General features: G+C 37.4%; 1 protein-coding gene across 1 annotated transcript in view; it reads left to right on the top strand.

The window, feature by feature from the left end:
• LOC150098179 (sodium channel protein para-like) overlaps positions 1-24,718 on the top strand; it is a 1,334,265-nt gene that overhangs the window by 1,298,835 nt on the left and 10,712 nt on the right. The gene's annotated exons all lie outside the window — the stretch shown is intronic.

The raw sequence follows: 24,718 nt of genomic DNA, 5'->3' as shown, positions 1-24,718 counted from the left end.
TCATCCATAAATTGCATAATGCTGATTTTATATATATATATATATATATATATATATATATATATTCCTCCCTCCTCTCAAAAATTACAAAACAAAAAGAGGACTCTTTCCTCTTGTTTAATACAAATTATGTTAAAAATATTTTTGATTTTGTAAACCACACAATAATTTATAATAATTATTTGTTTCATGAAGGTGGTCTGAAAAGTTCTCGGCCTAACAATGAAAAAACGAATTTATAATTTCAAAATTATTTTTATTTTTCACCATCATCTCCCGTAAAACTAATACATTTATTACAGCGATGCTCCAGCGCCATTATCCCATCCATGTACTGATTCTCAGTAAGATCTGCAAAATACCCCTCTACAGCTACAATTACTTCTTAATTCAAAGAAAAATGCTGACCAGCAAGGAAGAGTTTTAGATTTAGGAAGAGATAGAGGTCAGAGGGAGCCAAATCTGGGGAATAGGGTGGATGTTCCAACAATTCATAGTGCAGATTCCTTAATTTTCCCATTGCCAAAACTCCTTTGTGGGCAGGTGCATTGTCCTGATGAAAGATGATTTTTTATTCTGCAAACCTGGTCTTTTCTCATGAATTTTTTCATCTAGTCTGGTTAAAGGATTGGAATAATATTCCTCAGTTATTGTTTTACCCTTTTCAAGATAATTAATAAACAAAATGCCTTTAGCATCCCAAAACACCGATGCCATGACCATTCCTACTGATGGAACAGACTTTGTCTTCTTTGGCACTGAACAGCCGGCTTCTGTCTACTGTTTTGACTGCTGTTTAGATTCTGGTATGTAATAGTGAATTCAAGTCTCATCTATATTAATAAATCGATGCACAAAATCAGTTTTATTCCTGTTAAAACATTCCAAGCACTGTTCAGAGATTTTCATGCGAGTGCATTTTTGATCTCCTGTGAGCAAGCCGCAGCACCCATCTTGTGCAAAGCTTTTTCCTTTGCAATTCTTCATGCAAAATATATCCTGCACGTTCCTTTCTTTTAGTGTTGCATGATGATCAGCATTCATTTTATAAATAATGGACTTTATAACCATGTTATGAATAACTCTTAATTTCCCGACTTTTTGACCTTCATATTAAGGTCATCATCTGGAGTATATACAAATATACAAGGACAAGCTGAGTTACATTTCACACAGTACATTTTTACATTAATGGTTATTCACTGCAGTTAATGGTCACTGCAAGCAGCAATATGTTATCATTATTATTATTATTATTATTATTCAGGCCTTCATGGAGTCAAAAGACATCGCAGGAGGTCCTTCCTATGAAATACCAGTCTATCAAGACTCATTGTGGGAGGTCCCTCCTAGGAAACACAAAGTCTATCATACCACTCCTTGAACTCATGGCTATTTTTACTTTCACCACTCTATCAGCCGATGCATTCCATGGTTCAACCCTCTATGCAAAGAAACAACTAATCACCCTCTTGCTTACAGCTTCCTTTTGTAACTTCCAGGGATGGCCCATTGTCATTACTCCTTCCACTGTTCAACCAAGCGAAAAATCTCTGCGGCGTCAATACTGTAACCACCTCTCAACAGTTAAAAAGTCTCAATAATATCACCTCTCATTCTTCTATTCACCAAACTCTGCAGTCCACATTCCCTCAGCCAATCCTCATAACTAATATTGTACACTCCTGAAACTGTCTTTGTTATCCGCTTTTGTACCCTTTCCACAGTTAATTTATCTCCTTCAAATCCTGGAGACCAAATTTGAGAACAATAGTCTAAGTGTAGTCTGATCAGAGACTTATACAATGAAATGATAACCCTTTTTATCTCTGCAGGTCAGTGTCCTTCTCATAATTGCAGCAATCCTCTGTGTTACCTTCACCACCTTTGCAATATGTCCCCTAAACTTCAGGTTTCTATCAATCATCACCCCCAGATCTCTTGTCTCCCCTACTTCCTCCAGTATAACTCCTCCCATAGAGTATGCAGCATCCCATCGATGTTTCCCAAACCTCAAGACCTTACATTTTGCTGCATTAAACTGACATCTCCTATTCATTTGCCCATCTATCTAGCTTATTCAAATCCTCTTGCAGGGCTGCCACATCTGCACTATTACTAATAATCCTTCCCAGCTTTGCATCATCTGCAAACAACTGAATATCCCCTTGCAATCCACTGGCAATGTCATTGATATAAAGGTTAAACAATATAGGTCCCAGTACTGAGCCCTGTGGGACTCCACTTGTAACCTTCTGCCTCCTTGAAACTGCCCCACCATACAAAATTCTCTGATACCTATCAGACAGCCTATTCTGAATCCAGTTGACCAACCTGAAATCCATGTGCTGCAACTTAAATATCAGCTTATCATGTGGCACACTGTCAAATGCCTTCACTAAATCCAAGAAAATGACAGTATATGCCTTTCCCCTCATCAACTGCTCTTGTAATTTATTATTATTATAAGAGGCTAGCATATTACTAAAGCAAGAGCACCCCTTAACAAATCCATGTTGACTCTCACAGATAACATTACTCTTATCTGCCCAATGCTGTATATGGTCCCTCACTAATTTCTCCAAGATCTTAACAACTACTGATGACACAGAAACTGGCCTATAATTAGACACTTCCAGTTTACTACTGCTCTTATGTAATGGCACTATCTTACCTTCCTTCCATTCCCTGGGCACCTTTCCCATCACCAGACTTTCATTGAAAAGTGAGGTCAAAGGAGCTGTCAGTTCTTTAGCACATTCTCTCAAAACTTGTGGTGAAATACCATCCAGTCCCACAGCTTTACTGACATCCAGAGTAGTCAGTGTTTGGAACACACTGACTACTCTGGTTTGTCATGGCTAATGACCAGAAAGAGAAACAGCTATGTCTGCAGATGATATGGGCTCATTTAAAAAGAAAGCTACAGAAAAAACAAAAAGAACAATGCAATACAGAACTATGAGTTATATATTAATAGCAAGAAGATCATGAGAACATGGTTCTAAATCATAGAGAAAATATACAAGTTAACAGTGTTAGATTTTATAAGTTCAGTGTTAGATTTCAATGGCCTGGTTGGCCGAGTGGTTAGCATATTTGCTCTACAGCCAAAAGACTGCAGGTTCGAATCCCGCCATGGGCATGGATGTTTGTGATTGTCTGTGAAAATACTAGTGGTGGTGGTTGGCAGTAGATGCCGTTGGTGTAGATGATGAAGTTAGTTGTGGTTAGTGGAGTGGTGGAGACGGAGCTGTAGAGCAGGTGCCCTCCCTTGATGAGTCTTTGGGCTCCCTGGAGGTGTAATAATAATAATAATAATAATGCTGGCCTGGTTGGCCGAGTGGTTAGCATATCCGCTTTCCAGCAAAAAGGCTGTGGGTTTGAATCTCGCTGTGGGAATGAGTGTTTGTGATCGTCTGTGAAAATACTAATGGTGGTGGTTGGCAGTAGATGCCGTTGGTGTAGATGATGAAGTTGCAGTTGGTGGAGTGGTGGAGACGGAGAGTTGTAAAGTGGGTACCCTCCCTCGATGAGTCTTTGAACTCACTGGAGGTGTTAAGTAATAATAATGAAACTTTCAGATATTTCGGAAGTGTACTTTCTATTGATGGAGGTTTAATTCAGGAGATAGTAAGGAGGATTTCACTGAGCCAAAGCCTTTTTAACAGTATTTTTTGGGACAATGAGTTTCCTACTGAAGTGTAGGCTTTTTGGCCATTTTCTCTTATGCAGCAGAACAGAGCAGACAATGCTGAAAAAAGAATAAGGAATAGATATTCGGAATGTTCTGGGACTAGAATAGATGCTTTTGATGCTGCTTTATACCTACTTAAAATGTTTTTATGCGACTCCCACCCATAAACAGTTGTAAATCTATAACACGTTAGAACTGTGGGTGTGCTAAGATTTTTTTTTGTATGTTTTAGTAATTTTTATCATTCTGTTTGTATTTCTTACTTATTTTTTTACCTGGTCCATAAACCCTCCTCTAGAGACCAAATATGGAACTTATTCAAGCCATTTGTTGTTTTAAGGATACTTGCGACATAAGACTGAATGATATAATCACGTAATCACAAGAAAGATATTTATTTAACCAAATATTTCGGTCTGGAATTAGCAGACCATCGTCGGTGGTATTACAAGAACAGTTTAAAAAAAAATATATACAAGCTAGAATACTAACAATAGATCGTTGAAATTAGAACATGCCGCGTGATGTTATATCACTAAGTATGAAACGAAATATTTTGAAGTAGAAACATGATTGAATTTGCTATAAAAAAAAAAAAAAAAAAAAAAAAAAAAATAAAAAAAAAATTAATGAGTAATCTTGATTAGGCTTTCCCAGATTTTTGATATAGATATGCAGTCATTACGATTCAGGTTGGGATGATGGAGCAAGGCCTCCACGCTTTCCTTGAACAAACGTTCGAACCTATAACGGGATCTATGTAAGAGGCGAGTTTTGGACCAAAGGATGCTGTGGTCAGTTTCAATCCCGTGTTGAGCCAAACCAGACTTTTCAGGTTTATTGTGAAGAATGGATGATTGATGTTCTTGGATTCTTTTTTCAAGAGAACGTCCAGTCTGTCCAAAGTAAGAGAGATCACAGTTGCAAGGAATTTGATAAACTCCAGGAAGAGATAAAGTTGAGCGTTTGTCTTTAGGAGAAGGAAAATGAGAAGACAATTTGTTAATAGGAGAATACGTAGCTGTTAAGAACATTACAAAACATTACCCATGTCAGGATTCAAACCCACAGCCTGCTGGTTGGAGAGTGGATATGATAAACACTCCGGTATTTCAGAACCTATCGCAAGAATTTTGAAGAAATATGATTTAACAGCTACGTATTCTCCTATTAACAAATTGTCTTCTCATTTTCCTTCTCCTAAAGACAAACGCTCAACTTTATCTCTTCCTGGAGTTTATCAAATTCCTTGCAACTGTGATCTCTCTTACTTTGGACAGACTGGACGTTCTCTTGAAAAAAGAATCCAAGAACATCAATCATCCATTCTTCACAATAAACCTGAAAAGTCTGGTTTGGCTCAACACGGGATTGAAACTGACCACAGCATCCTTTGGTCCAAAACTCGCCTCTTACATAGATCCCGTTATAGGTTCGAACGTTTGTTCAAGGAAAGCGTGGAGGCCTTGCTCCATCATCCCAACCTGAATCGTAATGACTGCATATCTATATCAAAAATCTGGGAAAGCCTAATCAAGATTACTCATTAATTTTTTTTTTTTTTTTTTTTTTTTTTTTTTTTTTTTTTATAGCAAATTCAATCATGTTTCTACTTCAAAATATTTCGTTTCATACTTAGTGATATAACATCACGCGGCATGTTCTAATTTCAACGATCTATTGTTAGTATTCTAGCTTGTATATATTTTTTTTTTTAAACTGTTCTTGTAATACCACCGACGATGGTCTGCTATTTCCAGACCGAAATATTTGGTTAAATAAATATCTTTCTTGTGATTACGTGATTATATCATTTATTCAAGCCACTTCAGGCCTCTAATAAGCATGGCAGTGATCTTATACCAGGAGGTGAAATTTGTCTGCCAGCTAAAAAGAAAAAAGAATGACAAAACATTACCCATGTCAGGATTCAAACCCACAGCCTGCTGGTTGGAGAGTGGATATGATAAACACTCAGCCAACCAGGCCAGCACATATATAATAATATGTTTGGTCATATAATGAATGAATTTAAACAGAATACCATGAAGAATGTATGTAATGAAAATTGAAGGAAAAAGGGCTAAGCAAAAGACCACAGAAAAAGTGGAGAGACCAGATAAGACAAGATAAAAAGAAACTTAAGCTGGAACAGTGTTCATGTGTTGAAAGAATATGGGACAGGGAAAGGAAAAAATGGAGAGCTTTGAAACACTTGGCCTGACCTTTCTTTTAAGTAACTGTTGATAATGATGGTGGGGGAAAAAAATCAGAGGAAGACTAAGATCTAACTGAAGTGAAGCAGTTAGAAGTGCCTTTGAAGACTGAAATATACAATTGGACAGTAGTAAAATAAAACAAATAATAGATTAATTTGGAAGAGCAAAACTGTTGAAAAAAAGGTTGGTAATAATGGAAATTTATTTATTTATTTATTAAACTTCATACTGAGAGTGCAGTACTACATTTACAAATCTTACTAGGCCAAAGCTTTTACAAGAGATCAGCAGATTCTGGCACTAGGCATCCTAATGGTCATACGCTGATGGCAGCACCAAGCCACCAGTGTGCCCTGCAGAGCATGCAGAGACAGAATTTTAAAGTCTCCATATGACAGTTCTAATAAAGAGAGGTTTTTATAACTAGCAGAGCACCAAACCCCACAAAAAGAAATAGTAGCACTGGTAAAGTGAGGCATTTCCCCTTGTATTAGTCTTACAAGGGCTTGGTTCTGCTTGTAGTATTGCACCTTGTTAAGATGGCAGAGGTGAGTGGAGACCTAGTACCCACTACCTGGGCATCAATAACCCATATTTCTTTTTCTTTATTTATTATCAAATCTGGTTTCCTTATGCATACCTCTGTATGGAAGTGACATTCTACCATTGTCTCCCAACCTTTATTTCTTAAACGGTTATTTAATATGGAGACCACGGTATCATGCCTTTGTACACTGATTCCATGTGTTCTAAAACAACACTGAGAGATGTGATATAGAGTTTCACTGTTGCGGCAGCCAACTATACAGTTAATATCATGTCTACCCCATCTAGCCGTATGGGCCCTCATGGGCAGGGCATTAATTCTAGTCCTAGTAAGGTCTGCTTACTCATATCCTGGTAGTAATCCTGGTACCATCCCTAATCCACTGATGTTGAGGGGATACCTTGTAAGATTCACAAAGAGAAGTACCATCGACAAAGCTGTGAAGTAGAGATGCCCATCTCTTATGCTCTGCTAATGCTGTCACTATCTGAGAGCCCTGGTGTTGGGTCCAACCCCCTAGTGCATCTGTAATCATCTTGAATAATAGAACTATGGAAAGCCTCCCTGCAGATGGATGAGGAGGAAGCTTCAAGGTTTGCTAACCAGATGAAACACAGTTGTGAAATAGCAAGACCTCCATCCTTCACTCTAGTATGAAAATATGCCACTGGAATGTCAGGAGGTAGGTGGAGCCAAAATCTCACCGCAGAGCAAACTGCCTTATCCGTTTGGTAGCACCGAAACATACATTCTTCCAAGCACCAAATTGTGGTAATATCTCAGATGTAAATAGTTAGACAGAATAAAGAGCCTCTGCTGTGGCTTAAGAGGAGCTTTCCTTAAAAGAGTAAGCCCAGCAACCAAGGCTGAAGAGACCTTCCTTTTGGAGTGAAGAAGATAACCAAGATAGTCAAAGAATGTAATGACCTATTGTGCAGGGAAAACTCAATGTTCTCAACCTTAAACTTCTTGTCATGGCCTGAAGGGACAAGGTCTAAAGAACAGGACTTCTCTACATTAATATTAAGGCTTCTAACATGAAAGACATCAACTGCCTGGTTGAGGAGTTCCTGCAGGCCTGCTTTAGTAGAGGCCATGAGAATGAGGGCATCGGCAAAGGCCATTGCATTAAAAGAGTGTACACCAAAGAGTAGCCAATATGATTAGGAAGAGAGCAAAAAACTCATCAATGATGCAATGCAATTAAAGAAAAGAGAGGCTAGAGGATCACCCTGGAAAACTCCCCGAACAGCAGGAATAGAGGTCACACAGGATCCTGTAGTGATAGAAAGGGAGCTACCAGTACCAGAGTAAAGTGTCAATATATATGAAAGAAAGGCGGTCTGGACATCCAGCAATAGATAGTGCTCTAATCTAAGAATAGGGATTGGATATGCTATCAATGGCCTTTTGGAGGTCCAGGGACACCATATAGAGAGGCCTAAGGCAGCATCAGGAATCAGAAAGGACATATATGTTTTCGGCACAGCCATCCAAAGGGATAAAGGCTCTTTTGATGGAAGTCATGCTTAATATGTTGTTGCAGTCTCTTAACTAAAACTTTATGGAACAAATGGAGAATCACTGGGGAAACTGTAATTGGTCTGTAGCTCTAGTGGCTGTTGCCTTAGGAATAAATGTAGTCTGAAATTGTAAAGATATGGAGGGATTGTTCTTATCCTTCAGAACAACAGGTATCAAGTAGATCTTGCAATATCTGCAAATGAACATTCCATAGCCTAGATGCTGGGAATCCATCAGGTCCAGAGGCAGATGAGCTAGATGGGAGAGCTGCTTTAATTTCTTCTGTAGACACTGGATGAAATATTGATGACATAGGAATGGACCAAAGCACCTGGGGTTGATCTTGATCTGGAAGATGATGAGGTGGAGTAAAGAACACTGTGTTTCAAAACTCTATGAAGTCCTCATGCTATTCTTCAAAAGAAGGAAGGAAGGTGCCATGAAGGATGGTTTTGGTGCACCTCCCTCTATTCTTCTTGTAGAGGGCTTGCATTACTGCATAAGCCCTCTTCCTTTGTTTCCGTCTAGATACATTATTTGATGAACTAGGCTGAGGCCGATGTTGTACTGGCTGTTGGTAATAATGGAAACATAATCATGTACTATCATAGTATCCTAAATGGGCCCCCTGAGGATTACATATGAGGAATTTGAATTTAATGATAAGGATGTTGATAAAATGGATAAACATGAAAGAACAGTGAAACAGACCAAGCAAGTGTGGAAAAAGAAGTTTTTTCTTCAACTGCTTTGGCACATCTTCTGTTGAACCAGGGCTTGCAGTGTGAACAAGAAATTTTGTTCACACTGGAATTGGGGATGATGGCCTTCATACCAGTGAGGATAATTTCAGTGACTCACTGAGAACAGATGTTTGGGTGAAAAGAGTGGCTACAATAGTCACAGTAAAAGAAAGGTCAAAGTTCTGGAGGTAGTCCCATTTGGCACATTTGCAGTGTCAAAAGGTATGCAACTGGAAGTGGCTGTTGGGAGGACACTATGTGAGAAGAAACTTGTGTCAAATTATGATCTGAGTTATTGAGTGGAAAGATGACCTCTACAGTGTATCTGGAAGGATTGCCAGTTTTAAAAAAAAAAAAAAAAAAAAAACGATCAAGGGAGAGTGGAGAGTGTTATATAGAATTCAGGTAGATAGATGTATGATTTTTATTAGGACATTACTTATAGCAGAAACTTCTGCATCACATTCACCTTGGTCAGTGGTATTTGAAATGAGGAACTACTTAGTGTGGTATTGTGGACATTAAAGTCACTTAGCAAGATGACTTCACTCTTTGGATAACTGGATTGCAGAAGGTCAAGCTTCATAGGCTGGAAAGTAAACAGGTCAGAGTGGTTTCAAAATGTTGAGAGCAGTAAATACAGTGATGAATGTTGCTGAATGGACATAGCAATCCTGAACTAGAGGAAGTCAAAAACGGGAGGATTCTAAATTAGTCATTCTCTTATGGGCAATATCAAATTTCACAAAGAAACAGTTGCCACCATTGCCACCAAATGAACCATAAATGACATCCATCATTACTTACAGATATCTAGATACCTGTAAGAAATGATGGATGTCATTAATGTTAGCATTTATGCCAAGGATGTTGGTGAAGTGAATATAAAAGTGTGCTTTTTGTAGGTGTTCTGGTTTGTTTTGTGCATTTTCTTTTGTTTTTGCTTATTTGTTTAAACTGGTTTTTGAGGAAGGTTTACTCATAGCAATACTGTCATTGTTATATGTTTCATTATTTATTCTTCCATAATATAACCTTAACAGTGCTTCCCACATACCAATACTCCAGCCATGACCTGGTTTAGTATGTGGCAGCAGGATTATGCACCTGCCAACCAGGAAGTCTCTTGACTCATTACTGACAGGTTAAGTCTGGGTTCTGACAACAACTGGGGGGGGGGGCAGCAACTAGAGCAGTCCTATAGACTAAACGTGTTTTTTGCCACTTTGGGTCTCCAAGAGTCTTAGATCTGGTTATATCATCAAAGGATGTGATTGTGAATGGAGTGTCTAATCTCCCCCCTGGTTGGAGAGAGTGACCCTGAAGTGATCACTTGGATGGCAGCCAGTTACATGAGAACTTCTATGAAGAATGGATATATGTGGAAAGCTGGTGATTATGAGGAACTTAGAAGACAATTGGGTGCTACAGCATGGAAAGATGAGTTGAGTGGGAAGGATATAGATGCTGTGCAGGCATTGATCAAGAGCTATTTAACAGCAGCAATATGTGAGTGTATTCCAAAGGTGAAATGGCTAAACAAGGTAGGAGTAAAATGGATGAATGAAGGGATTAAGCATGAAATCTAGAAGAAGGCACTGTGGAGGCAACACAAGATGAATGTCGGTAATGATCAGTTGCATGAGGAATACAAAGATCAAGACAGGAAGGTAATTCGGTTGGTACAGGCAGTAAAAGTGCAGTATGAGAAGAAATTAGCTAATCAAACTAAGAAAACTCCTGGTGAGTTCTTTTGACATGTGTCAATTTGAAGGGAAAATGACTATGAGAAGATGATGTTAGTTGATAATACTGGCAGATTGGTAACTAATGCAGCAGATATACAGTGGTACCTCGACTCATGAACTTAATTCGTATCTGACCGCAATTCGTATCTTGGAAAGTATGTATCTCGAAACCCAATTTTCCATTATATCTTATGGGAAATCAATTAATCCGTTCCTAGATTCAAAAATTTAAATAAAAAATAAAAAAATAAAAGAATTATTCTAAACTAAATTAAGAAAATGCAAAGAAATGGAGGAGAGAGAGAAAAAATGAGAAAGAGCATTTTTATACTATAAATATGCATTGTGTATACCATTACATATTAATTTTTATTTATGAAATGTTTGGTTTCACGTGATTAGTATGAAATTCATCTTCCATTAAATTGTAAAAAAAATCAATTTTCTTCTGGCTGGTTTTGTAGTTCAGGAGTTTTTGAATTGTTGTCATCAGTTGCTTCTTTTTGTCTCTTAGGTGAGTGAGGTTTAAAAAACCTATCCAATGTTGACTGAATTGGTCATTTCCTTAACACTCTTCTAAAGTGATTAATGACATTGTCATTGAAGATATTGGTGGCACTAGAAATAACACCTTGATTTGGATGCCACTTGTTAACCAATTCTTGCAATTCATCCCAGTGCTGCAAGATTTTTTTTTACGTCACTTGTTGGAATTGCTATCTTTTTGTTGCTGTCTTCTTCAGCCTCTGAAGACATTTACTTTTCCTCTGAAGACATTTACTTTTCCTCCTCATCCCTTTCTTTTTCCTGCTGTCTTCCTAACTCCTGTAGCTATTCAGTGGTCAGCTCAAACATTGTGCTCCTCTACCAGCTCCTCTACATCTGCTTCATTAACTTCCAAATGCATGATCTTGCCCAGGGAAATAACTGTATCTACAATGTCAATTTCACTTTCAGGTCCTTCTAATGCAGTTCCTCAGACACAGTCGGGCCATAACTTTTGCCAGGCTGATTTTAGAATTCTCACAGAAACATCGTCTCATGTCTGACTAATAAGATGCAAACAATGAAGAATATTGAAGTGATTCTTCCAGAATTCCCTGAGGGTTAATTCTGTGTTGGTGATAACTTCGAAACATCTTTGGAATAACGTGTTGATCCATTGGTTGTAGGAGTGGTGTGGTATTAGGAGGCCAGAACTTAATTTTGATGAAATTAAACTCTTCATCCAAATCTTCTTCCAACTGTGGTGGATGTGCTGGAGCATTGTCCATTATAAGAACCTTCTCAGGCAGACCCTTTTCTTGTAGATACCGTTTCACTGTGGGAACAAAGACCTCTGTCATCCACTCACAGAAGAATTGCCTGGTTACCCAGACTCTGCTGTTACCTCTCCACATAATGCTGAGTTTGTGCCTGTTAACTTTCTTCTTTTTAAAGATTCTAGGATTTTCAGAGTGGTAAAACCAACAGAGGTTTTATCTTCAGGTCACCACTGGCATTGGCACAAAAAAGCAAAGTTAGTCTGTCTTTCATTGGCTTGTGTCCTGGCAATGCCATTTCCTCCTTAGTGATGAATGTTCTCTTAGGCATTTTCTTCCAGAAAAGCCCAGTTTCATCGCAATTGAAAACTTGTTCTGGTCTATAACCTTCTGACTCCATCAGTTTCTGAAATTTCCTCATGAACCTTTCGACATCTTCTTTATCAGCACTAGCACCTTCTCCATATCTAACAACACTATGGATACCAGTTCTATTCTTGAATTTCTCAAAACATCCTTTGCTAGTTTTAAACTCTTTGCCGATGTCTTTACTACTGCTAGTGGATGGCAAGTTCTGCGAAAGATCTTTGTAAATAGTTTGAGCTTGTAAACAGATTATGTTTTGAGATATGCTATCTCCTTTCAGTTGCATTTCATTAATCCAGACGAGTAGTAAAGTTTACATTTCTTCCATAACTTTATTTCTTCGAGATGACATGATAGATACTCCCTTTGGTCACATCCAGTTCCTTATAAAATTCTGCTTTCTTGACATGTGTAGCTGTGGTGGATTTGGACAAGTTATATTGCTTGTACAGATCACTTTGCCTGACTCCTTTCTCATATTTTCCCACAATCTCTTTCTTAATTTCTATTGTGATTTTCTTCTTCTCTTCTTTCTTAGTTTTCTTTGGCCCCATGTTGAAAATAATATGCTGATCAGTGAAATGATGCTTATCTGATAGATTATTCAGAAAATAAATGTGAAGCTACAATAAAACACATCACTCATAAAAAGAAATACATACAGTACACATAATAAATACAAACCTAAAAAAATCTTCATGAAGTGTATTGTTTGTTTACACAAATGGCGAAATAGATACACAAAAAAGCAAATATGTGCAGCGTTTGTCGTATTTCAGATAAATACAATGTAGTAACAGATTCAGATAAATACAATGTAGTAACAACAATCGTTACACTAGAGACGGTTCAGTGCATGCTCAGCTAAACGTGCATAAAAAAGTTTAAAAAAAGTATAATGTAAAACAGGCTTTAGTTCATTTGAAAAGAAAAGCATCGCGGTTCGTATCTCAAGTCTAGGTTCGTATCTAGAGGTCAAAATGGGATATGAAAAAAGTTCATATCTTGAAACGTTCGTAAGTCGAGGTACCACTGTAGTTGAATTCGATGATCAGTTTATCAGTGTATTTCATCTTAGTGATAGCAACACCAGGAGAGACTGGAGTTTAGAGGATATGGCGAGGGACTGATGGTGAATAAAACAGGAAGTATATGAGGAATTAAGTAAACTTGATGTTAATAAGGATAGGATTTGATAGTATATCACCATGTATCTTGAAGGAATGCTCTATGGAATTAATGGCACCTTTTACACAGCTATTTATCACAAGTCTCACAGCAGGGCAAGTCCCAAAGGCATGGAAGGTGGGGAAAATTGTTCCACTTCACAAAGGGGGGGGGGGGGGAATAAGACTAAGGCTACAAATTATAGGCACACACACACACACACACACACACACACACACACACACACACACACACACACACACACATTCATCAGGCATCTTCCATACCAAAACATTTCTGTGCAAATTCTTTGTGCTTTGGTCTGTCAATTGATAGTTATTTAACACATTTATTAACAAAATCACGTGGTCTGTAGCACTTCAATGAAAATTCATCTCACATGTCTCTCTGTGTCACTGGAACAATTATCAAATTACTTATGGCTACTTGCATCTCTATTTTAGGATATGGCAGTAACATGAGGTAGCAAGCAAAAAACATTGGTCCTTGTCAGTCAGTATTTCAGTACAGCCTGGTGATATCTTAGGATCTTGCTGAATGTATACAAATTTTCCTCAAATGACATCTGATTATCATTCAACTAACCTGCTGAATTCCCCCCCCATCATGACATGTTATCTCTTTTTATGTACTCATTGTTCGTATCTAAATTTAACACACGCGAACCACAGTAGTAGGTTTTTCGTATTGTTCGTATGCAAGATCATATGACTTCTATAAGATCCACTGAACTCTTTCATAGATGTCACTGGAACATTGCATTTGTTTAGCCAGATCAATTTTTTTTTTGTAAATGGAGGAATATCCTGTAACCATTGGGACAGTATATATAATACAATTATAAATTGGTGACGACATAAAAAGTAACAGGAAAAAAAAACAACTATCATTTAAAATTTTAAATTCTGATAAAGCAAATAATACATTTTGATAAAGAAAATAATAAATTTTGCTAAAACAAAATTTTATATATATATATAAATTAATAAAATAAATCTAATACCTTTTCATTCACCAAAGAGAATGGACAGCTCTATCCTGATTTTTTTATTTTTATTTATTTATTTTTTTATTTTTTTTTTTTTGAAATGAGTGTAGGTTGCCCCAGTCTCTTACCTTTCATAATTGCAGTAAATGAGCACACTACACCAGCATATTAGGTGGAAGGTGCTAAGAATATGGCAGGCAACTGCTACCATCTCCTGTTTCTAATCCTAATTAGTATTATACTATAAAATCAATGTGTTCCAGAAAATTGTACATAATGGATGAATTTACCACTACTTTTTTTTAAGTTTTTTTTTATCTGTTATATTAAATGCTGTTATTTATTTATAAAACTGCTTTATTGAAATTTAGTTTAAGAACGGAATGCAACTTTTTTCCCTTTGGTTCTGTTTAAAATATTACAATTAAAAGCAAAGACTGTATAAGTGTGTGCTTTTAATTGTAATCTCTCAAAAATATTGCAATGAGGGCAGTCAGCAAAATAACCATCAACTGGACCAGACTTGCTGCTTACAAATTCACTTCTTGGACTCAAGCCTGAAAACAGTATTCTTTTTTAATTTTTGCTCTATAGAAACATCATTTTGAAGTATATAAAAAATAATCAGTTTTTCATTATTTAAATTAAGGGGATATTAAATCCCACATTGTTGTAAAACCGAATAAGAAACTCAAAGATCGGAATCAAAGAGTTTCATGCCGAATATAGTAACTATAAACGTATCGGCGACTACTAGCGTAAGCTAAAGTACGTAGTACAAACTAGGGCAACTCGTTGCAAAGGTGGAGAAAGTTCTGATTGCTTTCTTAGTATTTTCCATAATGTAAAACCTATTTCCTAGGAGATGTATGATGTTATACATTATGGTGGGAGGTCACTACTTACATCTCCTGCTTAGGTTCATATAGTTAACAAGTGGTGCATCAGATAGTGCATACAGACAACTGAATTAGAAGAAGCAAAAGGTTTATTCAACATACTAACATTTATACAGTGCATGGAAATTTGGTAAAATTCAATTCAATACTACAAAATATTGTGGAAATATTATCAGTAAATGTGAGCGTTAAATCACGTAACTCACATAGGATTGACAATTGTGCTGCTCCAAACTATATCACACATAAATTCTTCAAATTCCTCTCAAATAAAATCTAGTTAACATGCATTAGCTCCTTATAGACACACATCCTTAGTTTAATGCTCTTAAATTTACACTCATTTCCTTTCACAGTTTATAATATGCTACAGTCCTATTCTATCTCTGTTTAAGTCCTCAGATCTTGAATTACATATCATTCATTCACATTAATTAACAAGAAAATTTGACAATACTATTCACAGTGGGTTCCTGTGCTTGTTCCTTTCTTTACTCCTCTCTGGATCCCCGGAATGATTTTCTTTTTGCTGGGGAGAGTATCTGGGATTTCTCGATCATGTATAGGCCTACTCATTTCCAGTAAGTCATGCTTTTTTTAGGGAGATACTTGGGGTAAAATAACTCCTTCAGCGTGAAGCATTCTACATAGACTTTTTTACGTAGACATTCTACATAGAGCTTTTCCGCAGACTACCTTGTCTTCCGGAATAATGTTATTCTCCTCGGGTTTGCGATACATAACCTTTCCTATAGATAGTGCCGCTTTCCATTCTCTTCTGTCGGGAATTGGGGCAGAGATTCCCCTCCCATTCTGGAACCGTATCGCCACTTGCAAAGTCTACACAGCGAAGAAAAAAACTAAAAGGCGTCGTCTAAAAGGCGTTGTGTGTGTGTGTGGGTGGGGGTTCCTAACCCTTTTATCACCTCACCCTATTGGCACTTTCCATAACCTTCTTCCTCCCCCCCCCCCGGCACGACGCATAGACAGCATTCAAGTGGTGTCTTTTGGTGGCGGTTTTCTTCCTTTTTTGGTTATTCATTGTGTGCCGTGTACACGATATGCTTGCGGCAACTTCTTTTAATCCTGTGCTTTGGCTTTGATCAAGAACAAGAACTAATTCTAGCTAACAAAATGTGAGTCATTTAACCATGCTTTGTCTATCTAATTTTTAGAAATATTATACTATTTCAATTATATATTAACATTCTTTTCTTAGAAAATTCGCAGCCAAAATTCAACCAGCTCAAGTCTCCTATTTATGTAATGGGATAACAATATTTTCTTATACATTTTCACAATTATTTTCTCTTTCCTTAAAATATCCTAATTTTGTTCACATATATAATTTACATATTTTGATGCAAGCAATTTTCTTTTATAGGGTCATTGCTTGTTAAATTATGAAGGAATAAATTATCTTAAGAACTTTATTAATCGAAATTTAACACCGCGCCTTGAAGACATTCAAACTCCTTGCAGACACCACACTCTCAGGCAAGGCATTCCAATCATTTACAACTCTGCACAAAAAAAACCTGCCCCTCACTCCCCTACTCACACCCTCCTTATACAGTTTCCAGGGATGACCTCTGGTTCTCCCCCGATCTCCCACTATTTTCTGTAGAACTTCTAAAGCATTGATCCTGTAACAACCCCTTACCAACTTGTAGGTCTCTATCATATCTCACCTCTTCCTCCTGTTCACCACACTCTGCAAATTGCATCTCCTCAATCTTTCCTCATACTCGACAGTTCAGAAATTACCTTAGTCAGTTGCCTTTGGACCCTTTCCAACATCTCTTCATCCTTCTTTAAACCAGGTGACCAAATCTGGGCACAATAGTCCATGTGTGGCCTAATCAAAGCCTTATACAACAGAACAAGAATCTCCCTACTTCTACATGTCAGTGTCCTCCGCATCATTCCCAGAAGCCTTTGTGTTGTCTTCACAATTTTAACTATGTGTCCCCTAAATTTCAGATCCTTATTCACTATCACCCCTAGATCTCTTATTTCTTCCACTTCCAACAATGTATCCTCACCAAGCATAAATTCTGCATCCCATCTTTGTTTTCCAAATTTTAAAACCTTACATTTTGCAACATTGAACTCACATCTCCATTTCCATGCCCAATCACTCAATTTATTCAAGTCTTCTGTAAGGCCACAACATCTTCACTACACTTCATGGTTCATCCCAATTGCATCATCTGCAAACAACTGAATATCTCCATCCAAATCTTCACTTATATCATTAATATACAAGTTAAACAGTAATGCCCCTAAAACAGACCCCTGAGGCACTCCACTATTGACCTTCCTTTTCCTGGATATCACTCCCCCATACACTACTTGTTGATACCTATCAGATAGCCAGGTCTCAGTCTCTAATCCAATGCACTAATCTAACATCCAACCCCATCTGCTCTATTTTGACTATCAATTTATCATGAGATACTCTATCAAAAGCCTTTGCAAAATCTAAGTATATAACTGTATATCCCTCTCCTCTGTCCAAGGAAGCAGTCACTTTATTGTAATAAATAAGTAGATTACTAAAATATAACCTTCTTTAGCAAATCCATGCTGTCCATCAAAGATAATACCATTGTTGTCAACCCAATTCTGGATCCTAGTTCTCAAAAGCTTCTCCAACAACTTAACTACAACACCTGACACACAGATAGGCCTATAGTTTGATACTTGAGTTTGATCACCTCCTTTATGAAATGGCACAATCTTGCCCTCCTTCCACTCCTTAGGAACTTGACCAAGTGCAAGACTCGTATTAAAAAAATATGTCAAGACAGGTGTCAACTCCCTGGCACATTCCTTCAGAATACATGGTGATATATTATCAAGTCCCACAGCCTTATTAACATCTAGTTTACTCAACTCCTCATATACCTCTTGCTCACCTACAGTCAGTCTCTCCTCCCCATCATCAGCTGCTCTCAATCCCTCCACGAAGTCACATTTACAAGACTGAAAGACTGTCTTTATACCATTTTCTCCTATCAATGTCATCCTTCCATAATCATTCTTTATTTTGCTGGCTACATATCGAAAGAACTCCTTAGGATTCTTTTTGGCTTCATTAGCTAACTGCTGTTCATATCTCTCATTAGCTACCCTCACCAACCAAGTCACCCGCCTTGCCTGGTCTTTGTAGACCTCATGGAATTGGTTATTTCCACTTCTCTTATGCTGCCTCCACAATGCCCTTTTTCTCTGTATTGCATGCTTAATCTCTTTATTCATCTATCTCACACCTACCTTATTTAACCTTCTCACCCTTGGAATACACTTAGATATTGCATCTACTAGATAGTTTTTGAAAATCCCCGAAGCTGCATTAATCTCTTTTCCAGCTAACTCCTCATTCCATGCTACACCTGCAAGCTGTCTCCTGAGCTCTTCATAATCACCCACCTTGTAATTCCACATATACCCTTTTCTCACAGAGGTCCTTACACTGCTGACCTGTGTAGCACAGGTAATCACTTCATGGTCACTGTCAGTAAATGGTGGGTGATTAGACACCTCATTACATTTACCACTGCTGTTTAATTTGTTCATTAATGATATAGGAAAGGATGTGAGAGGAACAGTTCATTTGTTTGCGGATGATGCAAAGTTGAGTAGGGCAATAGTGAATGCAGATGACGTCAAAATTTTGCAAGATGATTTGAATAGATTGGAGGTCTGGGCTAAGGAGAATGGATGTCAATTTAATGTGGCAAAATGTAAGGTTATACATTTTGGGGTGAAAAGATTAGCAGCAGTTTACTACATTGGTGGAACTGTACTCCAGGAAATTGATGAGGCATGAGATTTAGGAATGTTGGTGGATAAGGAGTTGAAGTTTAGGGGGCACATTGCAAAAGTGGCCAAATCAGCTCATCAAATCACTTGGTTGCTGAAGAATACGTTGACAAGCAGGTTATTGTTCCTCTGTATCGAGCCTTGATAAGACCCCATCTCGACTACTGTGCCCAGAGTTGGTCACCTCGGTTTCTTCTTGATGGGAAGGAGGTTGAGAGGATCCAGAGGCGAGTGACTAAGATGATAGCAGGTCTGTGGAATGAACCTTATGAGAACAGGTTGAAGATTTGTGGGTTGCAAAAATTGGTTGATAGGTGGAGGAGGGGAGATATGATTGAGACATTCAAATTACTGAAAGGTTTCTATAAAATTAATTCAGAAGATATTTATGAGAACAGGGCTGGTTGTTGGAGGACTAGGGGACATCCATGGAAACTGGGCAAAAGCGTGGTTAGTAAAGGTTTAGAGTGGTGAATGAGTGGAATGCGCTGCCAGAGTCTGTGGTGGATGCTGTGACAGTGAATGAGTTTAAGGCGAGGGAGGTATGATAGATACTGTATGAATGTCGAATAGTTATGATGAATATGATTTGGGGCCTCCCTCGATGAGTCTAATGACTCCCTGGAGTTGCCCGTAATAATAATAATAATAATTACATCCTCTGATGCGATGATCAAATCCAAGATTCTCAGTCCTCGTGTGTCCTCTGTTACATACTGCCTGAGGTAGTTGTCCCTCAAAAACTCAAGAAACTTATTTTCTTTACTTCCAGTTGCTATGTCATCATTCCAGTCTATATTGCCATAATTAAAATCATCCATAATGATCACCTTTTCTTATTTGCTTGACTAATTTGATTATACATTTCATTATCACCACCATTCACATTACCTGGTCTATAACAACATCCAGCCAAGTATTTCATTCCATTGACCTCTGTCTCACACCATACTGTCTCAAAACCACTGACACTATTTCCCTCTTGCATCTCTACTTTGTATGGACATAACTCTTTCTCTCATTAATGGCATTCCCCCTCCCTTTTTATCCCTTCTATCCTCACAAAAGACATCATACCCTTCCATCTCTATTCCTGTAAGGATGTCATCCTCTTCCAACCATGTCTCACTTATTCCTCCAATCTTTGGGTGAATAGATGCAATTAATGTAACCATTTCATCTGTCTTGTTTCTTATACTTATAGCATTTGTATACAAACACAACAGCTGATTTCTGGATCTACAGCTAGTTCCACTGATACCACTCAATCGATGTGATCTCTCCATGCTCGACTGGGGCCGTTTCGCTTTTGTTGAGCTGCAAAGATACTTATTAATTTTTATATACAGGGTGATTCAGAACTCTTGGACCAAACTTTAAGGGGTGATAGAACACACCTGTTCATCTCATAGAACTCGCCACACCATCGATTGGGGCACACGTATGGCAAGGGAAATTGCTCACTTGCTACATTCGAGACGATCTGCAACCCTATGTAGAATTTCCTCTAACACATGGCATTCTCACACTCCTTGCACACCCTGTATCCTGCATGTTTCTGACAAAGTAGCCCATTTCACACAGATACCGGTGCAATCACTGAAAGGTTTTACGATCAGGCACACATCTGGTCGGAAAGCGATCTCGGTACAGTCTTTGGGCTTCCCTCGCATTCCCGTCCGCAGCTCCATAAATGAAATGCATGTCAGCCTTCTCCTGATTTTTGAAAGAATCCATCCTTTGTGCACTCCATGGTAGAAATAACAATGACTGCAAATGAGCGCTTATAAGTGTTCACTGGAAAGTGCCTTCTAGCACTTCACCGCTTGATTTCGGACCATTTATTATATGACGAAAGGTACTTGTTTTGGTGTGTTCTATCACCTATTAAAGTGTGGCCCAAGAGTTCTGAATCACCCTGTATAAATACAATCAATTCAACTGTGGCTCACTAGTTTGCTATAAAGCGCTTGCATGAGAAAGATCTCTACAAAGGCTAACTTAGCCACTCTTGGAAGTCTATCAACTGTCTTCATGGGTAAACTAACCCTCAAATATGTAAATAGTAGATGCAGCAGCATCCAATAGGGACAGGATTGATTTTCCTATCCTGGCAGATATTCAGTTTATGAAAGACAGTTTTTGCTTGACTATAATTAATTGAACTAAAATGCAAATGTCTTTTTCCTATTATAAGCAAATAATTTAACCATTACTAACACACAGAATTAATAAAATGATTATAGCTGATAATTTGTTGAGTGCACTCATTTACTTAATAAAAATGTTGAAATTGCAGTACACACTATTAACATTCTTCAGTATAATAACATATGTGAAAATGACAAAGATTGTTTTGTAAAAAGTGAACATTATAAATAAAAAATCATATTTCCATTAATTATAATGAAGAGCCCAAGGCTTCAATTCGGCGACATGAACATATTTAAGTTAAGGGATATTATATCCCACATTATGGGTAAATATCAAGAATGGTTATCAGATCTTGCTCCACCTTTTACATGAGTTGCCTCAGCTTGCACTACCTTCAAAGGTCAGTTGCTACGCTATCCAGGTATTTACTTACGCTTAAAATCGCCGAACTTTATATAGTTTCTATATTCGGCATGAAACTCTTTGAGTTTCTTATTTGGCTAAGAAACAATATGGGATATAACATCCCTTAACTTAAATATATCATATTTCCATATTATTATTATTATTATTATTAATAAGACATTTCCATGGAGTTCCAAGAATTGGTGGCAGTGATGCTAACAATGCCTCTTATACCTTTCTTTAAATAATGCACACATGTGGCAACCCATTCCATACATTCACCACTATTTGAAAAAACATCCTAATCCTCACATCTCTGCTAACTACCCTTCTGGGGATGTAATGTATTGAAAAATTTCTCTGCAACTGTTTTATTAAAAAAAAGAAAGTCTGAAATAAATGGATGCTTGAAATGTATTATTTGATTATAGAAGATGAGCAAATGCAAGAGATATTTGAACATAGAAGGATACAGGCATTTTGAAAAATTGTTCTTTGGGCAAGTGAAAGCATTAAGGTAAGACAATTAGAGTTATTAGGTGGAATGTAGCAGGGATGGCCTAAAGTGGGTTAGTGACTTGGGAGATGAAAATATGTAGTATTATAGTGTCAAGTGGAGTCTTTGGAGAAGTAATAATAAGTATATGAATACTGAAAATTAACTGACTACATTGTTTTTATTTTATTTATTTATTTTATTTTATTTTTTTACAAATGCCAGGCATGTAGGAATAAAGACAAGGAGTGTTTGGCATTGCTGGATGAAAGAAGATGATGTCCTGACAGGAATAACAGTAGAAAGATTTAGTATATTTCAGCTGGATAGGGAGGATAAACAGGATGATGGAGTGTCACTTATAATAAATAATGAACTGTGTCCTCTCAGAGTAGAATTAGGGTGGAAAGGGCACTGATGGGTTTAAGAGCCTATGAAGTAAGGTAGAGGTCAACAGGATATTTCATGGAGCATTGTAAATAGGCCCAGGAATACAGAGGTGATGAGCAGGAAATGCTTGAACAGATTAATGTTGCAATTGTAAAGCAGATGATCATTATGAGAGATTTTAACTATGGCAATATACACTAGGCAGAGGAAACAGTATACAGTAATGATAACGTTATTAACAGTAATAATAATGATAACAGTAATAATAACATTCTTCATATTGTCACAGTTAAGAATCTTTTCAAAAAAGAAAACCGTGAGCAGCAATAAATCTCACACTGTTCTATACTGCTCTACCATGTGGTTTTTGTCAATAAAAATAATAATCGAAGTCAGAAAAAACGTGTACCCAATAAATTTAGTTTAATCCTTTATCCAAGTGTGAGCAAACAAAGTTTGTGCCTGAAAATCACCATTGCTTCTGCCTGGTATCTCCACTTCTGGGCCTGGCTCCCACTGAAGAGACCTCAATAAAGGTCGAAACTAGTCTGGGTTGTGTTTTGCATTATGGGAGATACTGGGATAGGAGTGTTGGTATCTTGCTCCACCTTTGCTATGAGTTGCCTTGGTGTTACACTACTTACCCAGGTAAGATAGTACAACACTATATTCAGTCCTGAAGATATTTTCAGGTGTAAACTTTGTTTGCTCTCACTGGGATGGGATGATTCTGTTGTACAAAATACAGATCAGGCCACATCTGGTTTACTGCAGTGTTGTATGCAAATTTGGTCACCAGGATTTGAAGGGGTCGAAGTAAACTTGAAAATGATACCAAGCCAGATAATAAAAATGATGTCAGGCCTCTGCAATGTAGGCATGCAAACCACAAAGTCTGGTAGAGGGAAAACAAAGATATTGCCTGAGACGGTAGTGATAGTGCAGAAAGTGTACAATTTAAGGAGTGGTATGCCGGCCCGGTTGGCCGAGTAGTCAGCGTATCCGCTCTCCAGCCAAAAGGCTGCGGGTTCGAATCCCGCTGTGGGCGTGGATGTTTGTGATTGTCTGTGAAAGTACTAGTGGTGGTAGTCGGCAGTAGATGGCATTGATGTTAGATGATGAAGGTTGGTGGAGTAGTGAGACAAAGAGTTGTAGAGTTGATGCCCTCCCTTGATGAGTCTTTGGACTCCCTGGAGGTGTGATGTAACACTAATGACAGTTTTTTGTTGTTGTTGTCTAAGATGGATCTCTCATGATGAGCCTTGTGCCTCCATGGATAGGAATAACAATAATAAAATCCCTTCAGCAAATTGTATGTTTCTATCCCATCCCTTTGTTAATATTTATGTGATTTTTATATATATAGTTGTTTATATAGAGATGATCTCTGTTCGACAATTATTTTAAATTTATTTCCGAGTGCTTTTATTTATTGCACAAGGGTTCACTCCGATTGGTGCAATGACCTTAACTCTTTCTTTCAGAATCCAAATAATCACTGACTCAAGACCAAAATACAAAATAAACACATTTAATAAAACAAAAACAATATATATACTTCAAACAATATTACATAACTAACTACAAATTTAATTGGATCCAAGGCCTTTTAAAAATAAACTTACACTTAAGACTAGATTAAACACTTTGTTTGCACAATGACAAAATGTTCATAGCCAGTTTCTTTCTCTGTTAAGGCCCTTTTCAGAAGATACATGACTTTATTCTTCATTTTCACAGGATCCTTTCTTATCACTCATGTAGCACACATTAAATCTTCCTGACTTAATTCTGTCTTCTTTTTAGTAGAAATAACAGTTAGATTTGGCATCCTTAATACAGATGAAACTTTCTAATCAGAGTTTTTTCGAACATTCCTTTAGAACGTAAATAGCAACTTCTTCTTTTATTCGCTAATGTTTATTGACAATCTTAACTCTTCCACAGATCTATGAATCCCTTTTCGGAATCTACTACTAATTTTACAGTTAGCGTTTCCTCGAATATTCCTTTTAAAACATCTATAGCAATATTTCCATTTTAATTATTAATACTTATTCTACTTTAAACTTCATAGTTCCACGATTCCTTTTTCGGAATTTACTATTAAATTTCCTCTGACTGTCACATAAAAAAACTCAATTTCCTCCAAATCTAAATATCTGCTGGCTTGTGTTCTAATTTCTTTCCAAGTGCGCTTCTTGTTTACTCTCCCGTTGCTTCAATGCCGAATTTGTCAGTTGTCAATCTTGCATCATACTTCT

Source organism: Typopeltis vanoorti, chromosome 16, assembly GCF_054136105.1.
Source record: "Typopeltis vanoorti isolate ZY-2024b chromosome 16, IOZ_Tvanoo_1.0, whole genome shotgun sequence".
Classification (NCBI taxonomy): domain Eukaryota; kingdom Metazoa; phylum Arthropoda; class Arachnida; order Uropygi; family Thelyphonidae; genus Typopeltis; species Typopeltis vanoorti.
This window is presented reverse-complemented; position numbering and strand designations above follow the sequence as displayed.